This window comes from Diuraphis noxia, unplaced genomic scaffold, assembly GCF_037042655.1.
Source record: "Diuraphis noxia isolate RWA-SAM2 unplaced genomic scaffold, SU_Dnox_SAM2 contig0006, whole genome shotgun sequence".
In the NCBI taxonomy this organism is placed as follows: domain Eukaryota; kingdom Metazoa; phylum Arthropoda; class Insecta; order Hemiptera; family Aphididae; genus Diuraphis; species Diuraphis noxia.
In genome coordinates, this window is record NW_028301716.1 from 3,398,543 (window position 1) to 3,421,794 (window position 23,252).

At 28.0% G+C, this 23,252-nt stretch overlaps 1 protein-coding gene and 1 pseudogene across 1 annotated transcript in view; both read right to left on the reverse strand.

Moving 5' to 3' along the window:
• The window catches only part of LOC149054621 (polycystin family receptor for egg jelly-like), a 266,701-nt gene that overhangs the window by 189,662 nt on the left and 53,787 nt on the right, over positions 1–23,252 (reverse strand). The window lies entirely within an intron of this gene.
• Positions 3,677–5,039, reverse strand: LOC149054634 (uncharacterized; annotated as a pseudogene).

Below are 23,252 nucleotides of genomic sequence, written 5' to 3' on the forward strand. Positions count from 1 at the left end.
GTGGCCAAGTCATTAGAAGTTGTCTTGATGACATGGGCCATGTAGGTATAAATAGGGCAATAGAATTAATCAAACGGGTATATTGGTTCCCCAAAATGACTGTTTGTGTAAAAAATCACATTGAAAACTGTTTGAAATATATAGTGTTCTCTCCAAAAGTAGGTAAGACAGAAGGTTTACTTAAGCTAATTGAAAAAGGCACTAAACCATTTCATACAATTCATATTGATCACTATGGACCTTTAAATAAAACTGTTGGATGTTTTAGATATATATTTGTAGTTGTAGATGCATTTAGTAAGTTTTTAACTCTATATCCAGTCCGTACTGTTAATACTAAAGAAGCCTGTTCCAAGTTAATTGAATATTTTGCATACTACAGTAAACCTATCCGTATAGTATCTGATCGTGGATCTTGTTTCACCTCTCTTGCCTTTAAAGACTTTTGTGTTACTCATGACATACAACATGTCCTTATAGCTGCGGGCTCACCTCAAGCCAATAGCCAAGTTGAACGTTATAATCACACACTTAAGGTTATGTTGTCAAAACTACTTCATGAAGAAGACCAAAATTGGATCAAACATTTAAATAAGGTTCAATTTGCCATTAATAATACTTTTAATCGTACAATAAAAAATACCCCTAGTAATCTTTTGTTTGGTATGAACCAGAATGGTGACACACATGATTATTTAAGACTTATATTAGAATTAGAAAACACACAGAATAGTGAAAGAGATTTAGAAAAAATTAGGCAAGATGCACAAGATAACAACCTAGACTCACAGCTCAAAAATAAAGCATATCATGACTAAAGTCATCGTCCTGCTCATCAATATTCCATTGGTGACCTAGTAATGATTAAAAATATTGACACAACCCCAAACTATAGTAAAAAACACATTCCTAAGTTTAAAGGACCTTACAAAATAAAAAAAAACCTTAGGTAATGATAGATATGTCCTCAGTGATGTCGAAGGGTTTCCCTTTGATTCCGTTTATGAAAGTAAACATATGAAACCCTGGATTAAATTCTAAATCAATAAATTCTATACTTTATATTGCCAAACTCACAATTCTATTATATTTGATTATCTCAAATTATCATTTAATATTGTTATTTGTTTTGTTAATTGATATATTTTATTCATTAATATTGTTTTGTCTACTGATATAATTTGTTATTTGTTATTATACTGTTAAAACTAGTTGCTCGTTAATCATGAATTGATGAATCTTTATGAAAAATCTTAAAATCTTTAAAAAACTATTATGTATTAACATTATATTGTGTTATGTATTGATAATGTATTGACATTATATTGTATTATTTATTGATAATGTATTGACATTATATTGTATTATGTATTGATAATGTATTGACATTATATTGTATTATGTATTGATAATGTATTGACATTATATTGTATTATGTATTGATAATGTATAAGCCCACCAAATGTATTGTATTTTATTTTAAGATATTTATTGTATGATTTGTTGTCCTATTCATATTGTAATGATGTAATGAGTGGAGTCCACTCAAGGTCAGGTATGGCCGAGTTGTAGTATTATTACTATTACTATTATTACTATTACAATTATTGTATTAGTAGTTAATAATTTGGTAACTGGTGGCGCCACGACACCAACCGACCGACCAACAAAAATGTTTTGAGCGTTTGAGTTTTAAATTCTTATGAAATCGCGTAATGATATCGATTTATCCTCAAACGAGTCAAAGGAATTTAAATATTATTTGTTATACTTCAAAAATTATAAGTCTTAGATACTTGAAAATTTCACCAGATATTTAGATCGGAAATTGAAAAATTGAAAATTTGTTCAATAATTGTACTACAGATTATAACACATATATGTTAGACGAGATGATTATATTGTGATTACGAAATGTGTTCATGGATATTAGAGAAGAATTTGTTTGAAAATTTAATACAAGGTTCCTTATGAGTTGTTATTATTGTAGCTAAAAAAAAAAAAAATCGTTAGTCACAATTTTTTTTATAAGCGTTTATAGTTCAAATTTTTACGAAATCTGTAAAAAACGCGAATATTTGCAAGTAATTTTGAAGTTGAAAAATCATAAAATTTCTTGTGTTTATAACTAAGAATTAAAAATACAACACTAAGTTTTCCATAAGTTTTCCTTCAAGTAGCTATAGAGAAATCTCGAAGCGTCATTATAGGAAAAATTTGAGGTGCGTTTGAATTTTAAATTTTTACGAAATAGCGTTACGATAACGATTTATCCTGAAACGATTTTAAATATTTGTTAAATTTTATCAGTTATTTAGATTGTCATTTTCTTTATATAATTTAATTTTAAAAATATTTTTCTTTTTTTGAGATATTAATAGACAACTGAAATTTTCAATTTTTCTGAAAAATTTTTTTGAAGGGTTGAAAAATTTTTTTCGGCCCTATCAAAATACTTGAAAATTGAATACAAAGTTCCTCATAAGTTATTCTTATGGTAATTAAAAAATTATAAAAATACGTAGGCACAATTTTTTTTTATTAGCATTTGAAGTTCAAATATTGACTAAATACTTAAAAATTACGAAAATTCGCAAATTATTTTAAGCTAGAAATTTATACAAAATTTTCTTTTTAAATCTTTGATTTGATTTAATTTTTAATTATCTATAATATATCCTAGACTGACAAATCATCTTCGTTCAGAATCGTTTTTCGTATACAATGATATCTATCATTGCATTCAAATCTAACCTACCCTAGTCAGAGGTCCACCCCACCACCTAATATACAGCAGAGCGACATCCACTTTTTTAAATTCATTACTATTTGTGTTTATACCATAAAATCTAAACCTAATAAGATTGGGGTGACGAACGATTTTTAATTTTTTTTAGCTACAATAATAACAACTCATAAGGAACCTTGTATTAAATTTTCAAACAAATTCTTCTCTAATATCCATGAACACATTTCGTAATCACAATATAATCATCTCGTCTAACATATATGTGTTATAATCTGTGGTACAATTATTGAACAAATTTTCAATTTTTCAATTTCCGATCTAAATATCTGGTGAAATTTTCAAGTATCTACGACTTATAATTTTTGAAGTATAACAAATAATATTTAAATTCCTTTGACTCGTTTGAGGATAAATCGATATCATTACGCGATTTCATAAGAATTTAAAACTCAAACGCTCAAAACATATTTCCTATAATGACGCTTCAAATTTTCTCTATAGCTATTTGAAGCAAAACTTATGGAAAACTTGGTGTTAAATTTTATAACCTTAGATATAAATACAAACATGAAACAATATTATGAATTTTGAACTACAAAATAATTTGCAAATATTCATGGTTTTGACGAATTTCTGTCAATATTTGAAATTCAAATGCTAATAAAAATTTAATTTGAATTTCCGGTGTACATTTTTTTTGTGATAAATAGGGTTCGGGACTTCTTGCACTTAAAATTATCGAAATATGCATTGCAAATATGCAGTCAAAATCGTCAAAATATGCTATAAAATGTACAGCTAATTTTTTATACAATTTTTTAAAAAATGCATAAAATATATTATTAATAACTTATTAATTTTTTATAAGAAAAATCTAAAAATTAGAAAGGTACTTAATATAATAAAAATAATGTTTACACGGGTTACTCATATCGTCTTCATGCTCATCTGTAACATAAAAAAAAACAAAAAAAAAACATTAATATACGTATTATTATGTTTAGTAAGTTTTTTCATATTTTTTCCGTTAAAATTATTGCACTGTATGGTAAGACATTTTCTTATGTTCTCAAATTTGATTGCACGGCGATTATCGGTCAGCATATTTTTGTACATAGAGAAAGAATTTTCAACGTCCACGGAAGTGATTGGTGCGTACTTAAAATATATTAAATCGATAATGTTCATATCTTCAGGTAATCTGTCAAAAGTTTCTTCATTTCCCGACAAAATGTTTGAAATTTTTATTAACAATTGATAACCTTTATTTTTATTTAACACATTTTCTATTTTTGTTTTTATCGACATTCCTTGTTCACCGTTTATTTGGGTTAATCTTAACCTTGCATCCTCTACTAATGAAATAGAGCTAGCAAGTGATAGTCCTTGCTTTTCAAGACTCGTTATTGTGTTACGCAAATATGCAAAATTTGATTTAATAAACACTAATTGATTTTTAATGTTTTTTTGTCCAATATACTTTTGTGCCATCTTAATACAGACCGCATCATTTTCATCGAAAGAGTTTAAAATTGACTGTATTAATTCAAAATGTTCACAATAATAGAGACAAGCTTCAATCCATGTACCCCATCTCGTTAAAATTGGTTCAGGTGGGAGTGTTAATGTTGGAGCCATATTTTTAAAAACTTGAATGCGAGACGGGGCTTTACGAAACACTTTCTTTACATTTGCAATAATTTTATCAATTTTAGGGTTATTTATACGTACTGTTTAAGCCACTCTATGAAAGGCATGAGCCAAACATGTCACATGAATAATTTTTGAATATAGATTTTTTATTGCATCTCCGGACTTTACCATATAGGGTGCAGCGTCGGACAAAAACAACAGCACATCATCGTGTCTTACTCCTTCCGGCTACAGAATACTCATCGATTTATCAAATAATTTGAAAATCGTCGTATGGTTAGCTTTTTCCAACTCTTCTACGTGTAACAGAAATTGTTTACCGTAATTATTTTCTTCTAATGTATCTACAATGCCATTTGCTATATATCTACCGGTTACATCAGTCGTTTCGTCAATGCTAACCCATATTTTTTTGACATCAACGTAATTACGAATTTTGTTTATTGTATTTTTATAGACTTCATCGACATAACCTTTACGCAGAGTGGACTCATGCAGTACTTCTTTTCCTGTATATTTTGTTAGAAAATTTCTGAAACTACAGTTGCTTAATTTATTTAATGGGATATTGGCGGACAACAATGTTTCACACAAGTCATAGTTAAACGTGCTCTTTTTTGAATGCATTGAAGTAAATACTAACTGCTGTGACTGTTATGAGGTACTATTAATCCGATCTTCTTGGCGCTTCACTGCTAATTTATGTTTTTCTGTTTTTAAATGTTGTACGACAATAAATCGCCTATCAACACCTACCTACGTTTCACATACTTTACAAAATAAAATAATTCCATCCGTAGAATAAATATTTTTTCCGAATTCGGATATATATTGATTAATTTTATCATTTATTTTGGGCATTTTTAAACAAGTTTTTAAACACAAATTGATAATAAAAAAAAAATAGCACAGTTAATAAGCAAAACGTAAACGTGATGTTTTTACTAACGAACGAACACGTACTGATTTTCATTTCATCGTACAATTCATACCCGGCTAATAATTGATTATTTGGTAAAGTTTAAATTTATATTTGTTTCGTGATAATAAGATAAATCTTTAGTATAGGATCCATTAGGTTTTACCACAACTATACTAATTGTCGATGTTGTCGATAAAAAGGTTGATTATTAAGCGATAAAGAGACTATCGTCGTAAACAGACGTACGTGTTGGATACGACAGACTATGGCCATCCAATTATGATTTTTCTCGACAATTTTACGTTTATAAAAATATAAAATGTTAAATATGCCGAAATATGCAAAAATATGCAAATTCAAACTTAGTATTTAATTTCGTAATTTTATAAAACAAATTTATAACTCACTTAGAAAAGTCTAAGACCACTACAAAAAAACATGCAAATGCAAGAAGTCCCGAACCCTAGTGATAAAGATTGACAAATTTGTAAGGAATCTATTAAATTTTCAAATCTTAGATTTAAAAAGAAAATTTTTTATGAATTTCTACCTTATAATAATTTGCGAATTTTCGTGATTTTTACGTATGTTGTCAAAATTTAAATTTAAATGCTTGTAAAAAAAAAAATGTGACCATACATTTCTTTTATTTTTCAACTGCTATTGTAAAAATATTTGAGGAGCCTTGTATTAAATTTTCAAATCTTAGGTATAAAAGGAAAATTTTTTATGAATTTTTAGGATAAAATAATTTTTATGTATGTGTTCAAAATTAAACTTTGAATGCATGTAAAAAAAAATTTGGCTATATATTTCTTTTATTTTTCAACTGCTATTGTAAAAATATATTGTGAGCCTTGTATTAAATTCTCAAATCTTAGGTATAAAAAGAAAAACTTTTATGAATTTCGATCTAAGATAATTTGAACATTGCCGTAATTTTTATGTATTTAGTCAAAATTTGAACTTCAAATGCTAATAAAAAAAAAAATCGTGCCTATGTATTAAATTTTCAAGTTTTTTTGGTCGTTCAACACTTTTTTTACCGACACTTCAAAAAAATCAAAAAATTCAGTGGTCTATAAATAACTCAAAAAAGTTAAATATTTTTGAAAATTAAACTGTATATAGATAACACTAACATAAACATTTGGTGAAAATTTCAAGTATTTGGAGTCATTAGTTTTTGAATTACAACCATATAAAAAAATCGATTTGGTCGAAAACTGATTTCGCGTAAAAATTCCCGTTTTTCTGTCATTTTTTTTTTGTTTTTCTCAATTTTTTTTGAAAACTGTTAGAAAATGTTTACTTTTGACCTCTATAATGCACCAAGGATCTTTAATTTTACATCTGAAACCACCCCTTAAGTTTGAAATCGAAGCATTGTTTCGACTAGTTATGCTGTACAGACACAAAAACAAAAAAAAAAACACACATCATTGTAAAATCAATACATTCATCACTTCGTTCAGAATCTAAAACATTATAATATTACCCAGATATAAAAATCAAGAAGTTAAATTACCAATAAAAACTCAGGAAGTAAAAAAGGATATACAGGGAACCAAACCACAATACGTTTCCCACGAAATACTAAACGAGTATCAACAATTTTTATTGCTTAATAATAATGAACAACACTTTAACCATAGATATTAGGAAATAACTAGCGATTTTTTCAGCGATCAGTCAAGTGACGCCATCGCTCATTGCGTCAGCGAACGCCTAACAATGAACCGCAGTATCGCTTTACAGTTTCGTAAAAAATTTAATAACATCGACAATTTTATTTTACAAAAAAAAGGTGTAAGGGAAATCTCATTCATTAAAACAGAAAAACAATGGCTATTATACTTGATTACAAAAAAATACTATTACGAAAAACCAACGTACGTTAACATATTTGCAACATTACAATCCTAAGGACATTTTGCTTAGAACAACAAATTAAAAGAATAGCATTACCAAAAATATGCGCGAGACAAGACAGAAATGAATGGCCCATTATTTCCGGTATGCTGAGGTTCATATTTCGCAATACATGCATAACAATATCTATTCATGATATCAAAAAGCCAATATTAAATAATAACGAGACCACCAACACAAATAAGTCAATATTAAATAACAATGAGCCCTATGTGCAAAATCAAGTCACATATCTATCACATAACAGTCGCACGGTGACATGAGAAGTTAATCATTTTTTCTCAGTGACCACTCTGAGACAACGCATAGACGCTTAACGCCCAGTTTTGTGAAGTTCATCTGTGTGATATCACAAAAAGTCTATTGAAGTACCATCACAATGTACCTCCGCTATGTGATATCTATGTTAAGTGATAGGGAATGAATTTGTCGAATTAAATTGCTAATCATAGACGTCACATAGATATCTCATTAAGTGAAATTAGTTGTCTCTGAAACGTTACACTTCTTAATGTTACATACAAATGTCAAATAAGTGAAAAAATAATAGTACGGGCCACCTACTTATTTACCTTATTTACCAAAGTTTTTAATCCGTCGGATCGGTTTCTAACTCCTAATTAATTGTTAATTACGAAGTCGAATTTTGATCATTTAAATTATTTCAACAATCATACTGTGCACTTTATATAGGTACAATCAGCGATGCACAATAATACCTCAAAATTGCGTACACAGAATTTTTCAATTGTAAAGAAGAATTGAAAATAAATTGATAGTATTAAAATACAGTGAATAGGTTTAAAATAATTAAGTGAATATACTATATAATATGAATGCATAGGCCCAATGCCCATAAGGTTATTTTAAGGAAGGGAAGGCAAAATGAAACTAGTCTCTATAAGACCTATTATGTACCTATTCTATACCAAAAAAATAATTGGTTCATGTTTACTGATTAAGTGATAACACATTAAGTAAAAGTCTATAGTATCAAGTATAGTATTAACTATGAAGTAATTATATGGATTCAAATTTCAAAGCACATAATATTTGAATTTTTTTGTATATTTATAATTTTCTAAGGGGATATCTCCTTGCCCCCTCAAAGGGCACCCTTGTACGAATTTACCTTGCTTATAAGACCACTATAATTGTAAATTATTGATAATTCATGACATGAGACACAAAAAATTAATATAATGGTAGTGGGGGGGGGGGGGTCAGTCCTTTAGCCCATAAAAAAGAGAATAAGTTTTAGCCTCTTCTACATACAGCATACACCATAGAACTCTTAAACCAATATATGATATACTATAGCTATGTGCCTATTTGCAGGTATTTACTACTATGACTAAATTAAAACTTATAAGCACTACCAAGTATGACCACACACGTACACATACAATAGATATTATATTACAATAAATATAAATAGGTAATTGAAATACACATTATTTAAAACAAATAATTACTTTATTATCTTTTAAAAACAATACATCAATATAATATAATACATACACATGTTAAATTATTGTATTTGTTGTAATAAATACCTACATATTCATATAATATAAAAAACTAAAATTAAAAATTAAATTATTTGTTACAGATGGAAATTTATTTTTGTGTACATAAGTAATAGGTAGATGGATAATATTAAAAAATTGTATAATTATTATAATTAATTATACTTATATCTATTACAGTAATAGGCCCAATTTGTATAAACACATTAATATTTAAGCATTATCATAGATATTTGATGACTACATAATAAATACTTTAATTCAGAAATATCTAAGTAAATAATTACATAAATAAATATTACTTATAAGCTTATACACATAATACTAACATAAACTTTAATATAATTAAAGTGGCCAGACATTCCATATTAAATGTGGATACCTAGTATCAGTATTCAGTAGTATCTACATAACTTCTATTTTTATTTTAATAACCTGGCCATTCTACTTGAAACAATTTTTTAAATACTTACATAACTAAAAAAAACCCAAAATATTTTTAATTGTAAAATTAAATAATAATTACCTGTTTTGAAGCCATGTTTGGGTAGATAGTATTCACAATCACAAATAATAAAACTAAAGTGAAATACTAGCACAGAGGGCTAGTAGGTAAAGTAGGTACTAGGTACTTGTTTGTAATCAAAAAAATAACAAAATTGAGTTACTATATTCGTCTTTCGGGACTGTGAAAATGTAGGTAACAAATGTCAAATAATAACAACATTACCTACTAAACTAACGATGGCTGAGTAACGAGTAACGATGAGTGCATGTGACTATAATATGATGATTGTCTTAGTCTTACGCTCTTACCGCATTTAATGCGGGACGCTGTATGCTAGATTGCTAGATACTATAACAATAGAATAAATTGAAATTCCGCGGGAAATGTACATCGGCGATAAATGATTGATGATGGACTTTGTCTTTATCAGCAATATGTATCATGTACGTATATTATATAAAATATATTTATTTATACATCTATATCCTATGTAAATACACCCAATTATTAATTTTTAGTAATAATTTATATTTATGTTATATATATGTATGTATACCATAATAATATAATATGTTATGTTTATTTTTGTAATATTATATAAGCTATTAATATTTTTTTCTATTAAAAACCATTATCATATAGACCACATACATAGGCGCAACTAGATCTCTAAAACGAGGGGTGCTAAATCTGTGAATACATCACAGGGCCATGGGAGGTAAAGCCCCCCACACCCCCTACACATAGACCAACTTTAATCGATAGGTACATCAAAACTTTAAAAAATATATTAAGACTTTTTACAAAAATAAAAAAATGAACAACATTTATACTACTCTTTTTTTACTACAATATCAGAAACATATTGAAACATTTTAATTTCATAATCCTGTTAAATAAATAATAATTTATATATTTGAAATCAGCAATCAGCATAATTTTGCAGGGTTTCATGCAATATATATTTATTCAAAATAGTTTCGGTGTTTATCTGATTGAATAAATCTTTTTCAATATTCAACAAAGATAAATAACAAAGTATATTATACGAACAAACAGTTATACATTTTTTCAGGAAATTTCCTATCATTTAAAAACATAAAATTCATAATATTAGGTACCTATATAATAATAATTATATATAAAAAACTAGGGGTGCTAAATTTTAACTTGGGGGTGCTAAAAACCTTTTTGCACCACCCTAGTTGCGCCACTGACCACATACTAATATTAAATACATTTAGATATTAACTGATTTAGAATTTCACATATTAAAAATCATTGCAACTTCTTTGTGAATTCACATATTCATATTATTAATAACTATTGAAACCAACTAATAACTTCTAAAAAACCGTACTTACTGTATTCACATATACGACTATTGCGCGATGTCGTACAGATTTCGTAAAATAATTTTTTTTTTCTCTAAGTCTATTTGATTGCACATAGATCTAACAATGTGATGTCACTTTTGAGAATAAAAACAGACATTACATAGATTTCATTATCATCTTAATGCACGTAGGGAGTCTACTGAAAAAATTAATAATAATAAAATGAGACTAGATTTTACCGACATTAGTGACCACACACTGATGGAGAGTGTTTTATTTGATGCGTCACACTTATCAAAATCGAAGAAATACCTTCCGACGATGATTGTGGTGCACATGCGCTGCGTGTATGTTTGAGAGAAATACTAAGAAAAATTAATATACCAAATACGAAATCGAGATATTATATGACAGAAGATGACTTGGCATATTTAGCAGGCCAATTTAATAATTTAACAATAATCTCTAAACACAAAAACACAGATAATAACGTATTAAATACCGCTATAATATACTGGAAAAAATATCGATCGACGATAGGAGTAATTCATGAAAATAATCATTGGACGCCAGCATTAATAAATCAAGAGTCATAACCACTCACTTTACATAACACATGCATGTATACAGTTATACCGGATGTAAATATTATTACAAAACATATATATCGGTACTTGTGTGAATGCTACAATCGATTAAATTTATACAATCTTAATGAAAAAAAATACTCATAGACAATATTAACATAAACAATGCCGTAGAAATAAAAAATAATGATGTAAACAAAACACTGATTATGGGGTTGCTATGGACTAGTGTCCCGCATTGTCTAGTTCACGGTCAACTAGGTACCAGCCGAACCAAGATAGGGTAGGATGCGACCAACTTTGTAATTATAAGAGAGAAAGCATTTCGTGGAAATCATTAACGTTAGGGCAACACGTAATCATGTGGTTAGACGACTATGGAAGATCGTTGATAGGTGTGCACAGGATGTGGGGTTATGCATCATTACAAAAGTTACAAGAAACAATGTCATAAAGTAATATTATAATGTATATTTTTTCATAATAATAATGTTAATAATAATATAAATTATCGAAGTCTGTAGCCGCATGGGATACGCATTTAGCTCGTACGTGGGCGAGTGGCATTTCCGTCAATCTAGATAACTTTACCACATCCGTGAGAACAGCGACAAGAGCAAGTAGACTATGGGGAGTAGAGGGTAGCACTATATAAGGGACCCCGAAACGGCCTGTATTCAGACGCGACTTGACCAGACTAGCCAGAGCACCTTCACGCCAGTCTGTTGTTTAATTTAATTCATTGGACTTGGAAAATTTCTTATAAACAATATTTTGAACTTAGAAAATATTCGAATCAAACCGAATTTATTTTAACATTCAGAATACTTAACTTACATTCAGCTTTCATGTTATAAACAAATATATGTTTTATCACAATAAATAAACAATTAATCTAATTAAGAAGAATTCTACGTTGTGTAATTAACTCAAGAGTCACCTTCCAAACATCATCCTTGACTACTGATACCTGTAGGCGACGTGATCACTACATCTGGCGCAGTCGAGTACGGAACCCTAAGAAGAACATCAAAAAAAAAAAAAAAAATTCAAGAGGAGAAAAAGCAGAATTTTTCGCAAAAAATACATTTTTTCGAAAATTTTGAAAAATTCCACAACTTCGAGTCAAGAATTTCACGGAGGCAGTTCGACAGAATCACCGTTGGGGAACTGATCACTTTCCAACAACTCCGAGGGTCAAAAGAATCTACGTAGAGGTCAACAGTCGATAGCGCAGGAAAATCAGCTTCAGTCAAGATGAACCAAAATACGAAGACGACAGTATTGTGAGTTATAATTTTTGTGTAGTATTTAAGAGAATGTTTTTGTAAGCTTTGTGGGGTCGCGTCTCCTTTAGATTTTTTAGGATCTATCGTATAAAACACTTTTGGTGTGTGCACCTACACCACCATTAGAACATTAAATTCATAAATATATTATTTTTATATATAAATATAAATTAAATGATAAACTCAGATAATATATATACGTTTAATGAATATTATTGATTAATAATATAATAAAATAAACAGGCACAAAAAAAAAAAACCTAGGTAAAATAAAATAAAAAGATAACGTTATAACGAGAAATAATTGAGTATTGATAAATGAAAATAAGTGAATTGATAATTTTGAAGAATATTAAAGGATATATATATATATATAAATAATTGAGAATAATTGAGATTTTTAGTAAGGCAAGAAATAAGACCTTAGATTATAAAGTAATTGGGATATTGATAATTGTGATTTTTTGAGAAGGCAAGAGGTAAGACCTTATGATATATAGTAATTGAAATAAATAATAGTGATTTTTTGGAAGGCAAGAGGTAAGACCTTATATGTTGATAATTGAGAATTAATTTGGAATTTTAGAAAAGGCAAGAAAATAAGTCCTTAGTTTTATGAATAAATATTGAGAATAATTATGAGATTTTGTTGAAAAAGATATATATAATGTGTGCGCGCACAATTTATTGAGAATAGATATTGAATATATAGTAAAAAGGAAATTATAGAAAAATGATGAATAAATGATATATGATGTATGATAAATGATAAATGATAAATGGTAAATGATAAATGGTAAATGAATAATTGAAGTATAGAGAAAATAATTGAGAATAATAAGAAATAAAATTTTGAAGTGAAAGAAAGTAATATTAGGACCGGTCCGAATTAATTTTAAATAGTATATAATATTAGATATAAAATAATATATATAATATTAGATAAATATAATAGCATAAATATAGTCCACATTAAGTAAAAATAGTATAATAAATAAATTAAAGTAGTCTAGAATAAGTTATAATAGTTTAAATAAATTTGAATTAGAATTATTAATTAAGATTTAATAAAATATTAATAAATAAGTTTATAAGTAGTTTTGCGATATATTAATTTCATTATTTTATTTGGAGTAATTAACCAAAAGATAAATAATTATAACATAGAGGCGTAATATTTAATAGTAGTAATGATATAATTAATGCGTTAGTGTGAGTGCAGTTTATAGTAAAACTGATATAAAATAAATACGTAATATAAAACAAAAACATCGCGGAACACGATTTTTTTTAATAAATGACGTGTTACGGAATCGAATAAATAATAAAAGTAATATTGAGGATATAAATCGAAGTTGAGAATAAAGGTATTTAGAAAATAAAAGATATAGTTGAATAAATAAACAAGAATAAATATTAGAAAGTTATTGAGGGAAGAATAAATGTTATTTTTATGAAATAAATACAATTATTTTTCAAAGTTTAAATGAATAAAAAATATATTGATGAATAAAAATTCAGGGGAAATACAAGATATTTTGACAGGAAGCATATTAGTAACATCTGACGACGAAACTATTGACGTAGGTGTTCAAGTAGACAACAACGAGGGGGCTGTAGTAGTCCAAACAAAGACAAATATCGTTAAAACAGAACAAACATTAATTAATTTAAATATACCAGAAGAGTATAAATATTCACAAGATTGTGATAGGGAAAAATATTTAAGAGCAGTTAAAGATAAAGAATTTTTAAATTTAACTTTTAAGTCTTTAAGTCCAGCAAGTGATAGTGATAGTACAATAAAGAAACGAACAGGTTTACGAACTGACAAAGGGGTAGTCACGTACAATTACCAAACATAACTCGAACGAAAAAAATAAAAACAATGGCTGAAATGGATATAGATAAAGCCACAGCTTTGATTCCGGTGTGTACAGGAGCAAAGAATGTATCAGAATTTATTAATACATGTGATATCGCGGTAAAATCGGTAGATAAAAGTAATTTACCATTATTAATAAAAATAATAAACTCGAAATTAGCAGGTAATGCACTAGAGGCAACAAAATATAGGGACACAGAAAAATGGGAGGATATAAAGTCAATTTTAAAGGGAGCATTTGAACATAGAGCATCTGAGAGAACGTTAACAATAGGATTAAATTTCGCGCGTATGAAAGAAAATGAGGACGTAACCAGTTTCGCAGGACGAGTTGAGGAATTATTTTATAAATTATGTAAGGAAGGTTCGAAAGATATGACAGAAGAGGAAAGCAAAGTATATAAAAAACAACTTAAAAATCAAGCATTAATAATTTTTGTAAACGGTTTACCGAAACATTTAAATTTAGCACTAAAAGCTAGGGATCCAAAAACGTTAGAAACTGCTATGCAATTCGCAAAAGATGAGGAAATGGAATACTAACTTACAAATGGAAAAATTACAAAAAGATTTAGAAAAACAAAATTTAAACGGAAGTAGTAATACATCGGGAAATAATTTCAAACAAAATAATAATAGTCAAAATTTTAATCGCGGTAACAATAACTATGGTGGTCAGAATAACGGATATAACAATAATAATAATAATAATTTCAGACGTAGTAACGGTTATAATAATTTTAATCGAAGTTTTAATCGTGGCGGATATAACGGGTATGGACGACAAAATTTTGCTAATAATAATAATCAGCGTTATAATAATCAGAATATGACAACTAATAATAACAATAATAATGCATGTTATAATTGTGGAAAGAATGGTCATTTAGCAAGAGATTGTAGATTACCAAGGCAAAATAACGATAGACAGTTCGGTACCAATAATAGGCAACAAAATGCAAATAATAATACGCGTACAATTAATAATAATAATGGACAACTACATTGTAGCTATTGCAATAAAGCGGGACATGAAATTGTAAACTGTTATACTAAATTACGTAATGAAAGAAATAATTCTAATGTTTCAAAAAACTCGATGGTGCCAACTCAGGGCGTCAGGTTGGTGCAGGAGATAATAGACGCAGAATCGCCATTAAACAATGTTTACATGTAACAACCGTAATATATAATAATCACGTAACAGTAGAATCACCTAATTTTAGTACAAAAACAATTAAATTATTATTAGACACAGGTAGTGATTTAAATATTGTTAAAATAAATAAATTAATAGGCAAAATGGTAATAGACGAAAATCAGAAAATATATTTAAAAGGGATAAATGAAAAAATAGTACCGACTATAGGAAAAACTAAAATTAAATTAATAATTGATAAAAAAGAATTTATAACAGAATTTCAAGTAGTGAATAAGCAATTTCCGGTTGAAGGCGATGGCATTTTAGGACATACATTTTTAGTAAATAATAATGCAGTTATAGATATTGCAAATAATATTTTAACAATAAAAAATAATGATGAAATAAATGATGATAAAATATGTTTTAGTTTAGAACCTAGAACGGAAACAATAGTATCGATTAACATTGCAGATAAAAACATGAATAATAAAAATATTTTAATAAATAAGCAACAGTTATCAGCAGATGTATATTGTGCTAATATATATAATACAGTCAGGGACGGGAAAATTATAATAAGTGTGTTAAATATATCGGAGGCGAGACAGGATATAAAAGTAGGTCAAGTTAATAGAATATCATACGAATACGACATTGACACTGACATTAATGAAATAAATAATTTACAAAATAATAATGAACGCGTAAATAAAATAAGGAATTTAATTAGGAGCGATCATTTAAATTCGGAAGAACGCGAATCGATAATAAAAATTTGTGAACAATATGCCGACATATTTCATTTAGAAAATGATTATTTAACAATAACAACAGCAGCGGAACACGTAATTAAAATACCTAAAGACACTCCACCTATTCACAAACGACCGTATCGTATCCCTTTTTCACAACAAAAAATAATTCAAAAACAAATAGAACAAATGGAACGGGATGATATTATAGAAAAATCTATGAGTCCTTTTAATGCACCACTATTATTAGTAAAGAAAAAATCTGATGCGTCGGGAAAAGAAAAATTTAGAATAGTTATAGATTTTAGAGCACTCAATGATGTAACTATAAATGAATTTCACCCTTTACCAAATATTACGGAAATATTAGATCAATTAGGACAGTGCCAACTCTTTTCCATAGTAGATTTAAAGAGTGGGTACCACCAAATTTCGTTATCTAAAGATTCTAGGGAACTTACAGCTTTTTCGACAAGTCAAGGACACTATCATTATAAACGTATGAGTATGGGACTTGCGTCCGCACCAAGTACATTTGCTAAGGCTATGGCTAATGTGATGGCAGGTTTGATAGGTATAAAATGTCTCGTATATTTAGATGATATAATTATATATGGAAAAAATTTGAATGATCACAATAAAAAATTAATCGATGTATTCGAACGATTACGTATTCATAATTTAAAAATAGAACCAGATAAATGCGAATTTCTTAAAAAGGAATGTTTATTTTTAGGTCATATAATTTCAGAACATGGAATTAAACCAGATCCAAATAAAATTACTTCAGTTATGAATTTTCCGACACCGAAAAATGTTAAACAAATTAAAAGTTTTTTAGGACTTAGCGGTTACTACCGAAAATTCATAAATAATTATAGTTCTATAGCTAATCCAATGACAAATCTTTTAAAGAAGGACGTAAAATTTAATTGGGATGATAAATGCCAACAAGCTTTTGATAAATTAAAAACAATACTTTGTTCAGAACCAATTTTGCAATACCCAGATTTTACAAAAGAATTCATACTTACAACCGATGCTAGTGGTAAAGCACTAGGGGCAATTTTATCACAAGGCAAAATAGGAAGTGACTTACCAATTTCTTATGCATCACGAACATTAAACAAATCGGAATTAAATTATTCAACGACAGAGCTAGAATGTTTAGCAATAATATTCGGAGTAAAACAATTTAGACCTTATCTATATGGCAGAAAATTTATAATATTTACTGATCATAGACCATTATCATGGTTATTTAATTTAAAAGATCCTTTGTCCAAATTAGCGAGATGGCGTATTGAACTTGAACAATATAATTATGAAATTAGATATAAACCGGGAGTACAAAATTCGAACGTAGACGCATTAAGCAGAATGTATAATATTAACGAAATTAAAGAAGAAAGTTACGCAACATTTTTAGAAAAATTCGAAACAATAATGATAACAAATAAAAACGTAAAAGAAGTACACGGTGAATTATTAGAATCGCCAAGCGAGTATCATATAGTATCAGAGATAGAAAAATATTATAATTTTATATCAGGAATTAATTACGAACTAAAGCAAAAATTTGGGAAAGATAAAATATTAAAAGCAAATAAAGACTTAGGCGATGTCGTAAAGTTTAAACATGAAGATAGGTATATAATATTTTTAATAACAAAAACTAAAGAAAAACAATTGACAACATATGAAAATATGCATTTAGCATTGTTAAATTTAAAATATTTTTGTCAGAAACATAATTTAAGTAAACTAGCTATGAATCAACTAGGACGAAAAGATGGATTAGAATGGGCTAAAGTGAGATCGATGATTCGATATGTATTTCGTAATACAAATATAGAAATAATAATTTGTTCTAAATTAGAATATACTAAAGAAGAAAAATTAATAATTTTTAAACAATTTCATGATTCTAAATTAGGGGGGCACGGTGGAATACACAGAACATTAAAAAAGATAAAAAGACAATTTAATTGGCCAAATTTAAAGGAAGAAGTAAAAGAATATATAAAAAATTGTCCTTCGTGTCAAACGAACAAAAATACAAATAAACACCATAGGAGTCCGATGGTCATTACTACTACAAGTACTAAACCATTTGAAAAAATATTTTTAGATATTGTAGGACCTTTATTAACCACTGAAACAGGAAATACGTATATTTTAACAATGATGGACGATTTATCGAAATATTCGTTAGCAATACCTCTTGAAAATCATACAGCAAATAATGTAGCGAGAGCTTTCGTAGAAGGATTTGTTTGTGTCCACGGTCTTCCAGATACAATTTTGACAGATCAGGGTACAGATTTTCTTAGTAAAATTTTCGCGGAAGTATGCAAATTATTAAAAATAAATAAAATAAATTCGAGTCCTTACCATCCACAAACAAACGGTAGTTTAGAACGATCACATAGGACACTAGCCGAATATCTAAGACATTACGTAGATAAAGATTTAAAAAACTGGGATAAATTATTACCATACGCATTGTTTGTATTATAACACAACGGAACACACGGCGACAAATTATCAGCCATATGCGTTAGTATACGGGAGAGAAATCGATATACCAGTTAAATTAAAGTGTAATCCGGAACCTAGATATAATTATGACGACTATATTTACGATTTAAAATACAAAATGCAATTGTCACACCAAGTTGCTAGGGAAAGATTAATTAATAGGAAAATAAAATGGAAAAAACATTACGATAAAAAAGAGCATAACGAAAATTATAACGTAAAAGATTTAATATTGCTTAAAGATAATACACAAAAAAATAAATTAAGTCCTTTATGGAAGGGACCATATGAAGTTTTAGACGTGTTAGACACGGAAAATATAATTATTTTACGAAACAGAAAACAAGTGACGGTACACAAAAATGATGTAAAGAAATATTACGATAATAATGAACAAATATAAATATATAAATTTAAGATAAATAGGATTAAGTAAGATATAAAATATAAAAATAAAATAAAAACATATATTAATAATAAAATGATAATTATGGTATAAATAGTTCCGATTAAATTAGGTACATTAGATTAGAAATTAAGAATGTAGATAGAATATTTAAGTAAAATTTTTTTTAACGAAATTTAATAACATTATAGGCAAGATATAATAAAGACAATTGTGGTGTATGACACCCAGACAACGAGTGAGGTGATCAGATTTGACAACAATTCATGGGAAGCACCAGAATATGTATTAAAACTAATCGAGCGAGCCGAAGGTCGATTTGTCACGGTGGCATTGACGAAAAAAGGGAAATTAGTAAGAGAAATGGAGATATACAGGTATGAAGCACAAGAACCTTTTAGGAGGCGAACACCATATACAATGGAAAACGCTCACAACGAAATATGTTGGGAACAACATGAATCAGGAAATTCGCGTATGTGGGAATATTGTAAATGCATTTTGGAGGAGATTAGGGTAGAAAACCCAAAAATTAGAATTGTATCAGAAACACCTATGACATACGACATCGGAGAAGCACCATTGTCTATTAGAAATATTGAAAAACCAGTAGGGGTGGCAACTATAATTTATAGAGAGACCATACCACCAAGGTTGTCAGGGAATGAGACAACAGACGAATTAAAACAATATGTAGAATTAGCAATTAGGGTAGAAAGAGAATTTGCTAAAAATAATAACAATATTAGAATAAGTGAATGGAATAAATTCCACATGGGGTGTTTCTTTAGAATTAGAAATAGACAGGATAGTATTAGACGCAATAGGAATAGAAATAACTAAAATAATAAAAATAATTATAAAGTATAATAATCTAAACGTGTAATAGTCATTAAATTAGGGGTAAATAATAGAATAATAAAAAGTGAAAAAAAAATAATTGTATGAAAGAAACGAGATTAACTAATTGCATATCTGTGTCAACGGAAAAAAAAAAAGAAGCCGGTGGGTGTTGCGACTATATTCTATTGGAACGAGCAACCACCGACACTAAAAGGAGATGAAGACGATAGAGCAATTAGTTATTTACGAAAAAGTGGCAAATTCAGCACTTAAAAGTTTCAATGAGACTAGAGATAGGGCATGGATTTGGCCAAACGATGATAAAATGTTAAATAATGGTATAAGAAATAATACATTGAGTAAAAAAATAATAATTATAAATTTAGAATTATAAAACCAAAATATAGATTAAGTAAAAATAATAACTAGAATATAAGCCATTATATTATGAAACATAATTATTAAATTTAAAATTTAAAATAACTTATATAGAGAAACTTTATTGTAACAGAGAAAGATCTTACAAGTTCGTGATAATGGACTTTGAGTTTTCAATGGTGAATAGGACAAGTATGGTGTTGATATCAGGAGCAATATCAAACAGTTTGGACAAGTGTAAGGTACGCAAACTTGAAAGGAGACCACTCCTCTTGCCACTTCATGACGAAATACGACCAATGAAAAATCATGAACTACTGTTGACCAAGAAGGAGATAAAAAGAATATTTAAATGCAAAGAAGTACTGCAAAAAGCTTGCCTAGAACAACTAGACAAAAGTTTAAGATCAACTCTAAACAACCTAAGTCCGTCATTTATTGAAAATTACATTACAAAGTTAATAAATATTAATATAAAGATTAATTTAGATTAATTTTAAAAAATAAATTTAAATATATATAAAAATTTAATTTTTTTTTAATAAGTATAAGTAATTTAGTAAAATCATTAAATATAATATTTAAATGTCTGCTATAAAAGAGAATATTAGTACAGTCATTACGAATTATGAGAATTCTAACAGAGATCTTATAATCAGAATGGATCTGTGTTTGATTCTTGTAATTTAACTTGGGCATATATCTACACGAAAGAGTAACAGAGACAGTTGAACAATTAGAAGTCTGATTATGAATTTTAAATATTTGAATAATAATAGTTGTGACTTCTAGTGGTTCACATGTTAAAAATACTATATAAAAATACATAAAATAATTATAATCTGAACTACACGAGAAAGATAAAATCACAACGGTAATTAAAAATCAAAATAATAACAATCGATTCGACCACCATGTTCGTCTTGAAAAACTTTTTTTTTACATATAAGTTTTTGAGTCGCGCATCAAAGATTGAATGGATAATAATCCACTAAAATAAACAATAGTTTATAAATAAAGTAAATAAACAAAATGACAAATAAAATAAATGACAATAATATATATAATATAGATATAAGAAATTTAATAATGAATTTAATAATGATAAAGATAAAGAACTCTTTAAGTAAATAACATAGAAATAATAAAGTGGTGAGGGATGATATTAGACATAAGATATTCATATTATATTAATCAATTAATTAATTAAAAAAAAAAAAAAAAAAAAAAAAAATGTATTATTTAATCACTTTATATTCACATAGAAATAAGAAAACATATGGGAATGATATATTTTAATGTAATTATATGGGATTATGGGAATTAATTAAACACTTAATATAAAAACTAACACTAACCAAATATACTAACATATTAAAGGAAATATATATATATTGTAATACTAACTATATATTTTAATGTAATAACTAAATCGTAGACTTATTGTTATACGAAAATATATATTTTATTGTACTAATAAAAACACTATTGTAATCAAAAATGACAAACATGAAATGTAATATAATTGTAAATGCTTCATGCATATGTAATATTGAATGTAAAACATAAAATATGAAATTAATGAAAATTGTATTGTAAACAAGTTGTTTGAACTTGTGAAAATATTAATGTAAAATAACTATATTGTACACAGATTGATTGATTTCTGTCTTTAAAAACATAAATCAATTTTTTTAGAGGGGAGATGCTATGGACTAGTGTCCCGCATTGTCTAGTTCACGGTCAACTAGGTACCAGCCGAACCAAGATAGGGTAGGATGCGACCAACTTTGTAATTATAAGAGAGAAAGCATTTCGTGGAAATCATTAACGTTAGGGCAACACGTAATCATGTGGTTAGACGACTATGGAAGATCGTTGATAGGTGTGCACAGGATGTGGGGTTATGCATCATTACAAAAGTTACAAGAAACAATGTCATAAAGTAATATTATAATGTATATTTTTTCATAATAATAATATAAATTATCGAAGTCTGTAGCCGCATGGGATACGCATTTAGCTCGTACGTGGGCGAGTGGCATTTTCGTCAATCTAAATAACTTTACCACATCCGTGAGAACAGCGACAAGAGCAAGTAGACTATGGGGAGTAGAGGGTAGCACTATATAAGGGACCCCGAAACGGCCTGTATTCAGACGCGACTTGACCAGACTAGCCAGAGCACCTTCACGCCAGTCTGTTGTTTAATTTAATTCATTGGACTTAGAAAATTTCTTATAAACAATATTTTGAACTTAGAAAATATTCGAATCAAACCGAATTTATTCTAACATTCAGAATACTTAACTTACATTCAGCTTTCATGTTATAAACAAATATATGTTTTATCACAATAAATAAACAATTAATCTAATTAAGAAGAATTCTACGTTGTGTAATTAACTCAAGAGTCACCTTCCAAACATCATCCTTGACTACTGATACCTGTAGGCGACGTGATCACTACAGGGTACACTCATTTTCGCCAGGACTGTGAACATCTATCAACATTTGAGTCAGCATTAAAATCTTATGAATATACGAACCATTCTTACTGGACCGATGGGGGAGAGGGTAATGTTTTGCTAGGTGTGCGGAAGCTATATCAGAGAATATCGTAATATACAAATGAACAAAAAAGAAGAAAAATTACTAGATAGACATAAAAAAACAAGATTTAATCATATAAACAACTTAAAACAAAGTAATCTGAACAATGACAATGAAATATTAAATTATAACAGTACACAATATATAGATAAACAAAATATGGATGAATTAAAATTTGATATAA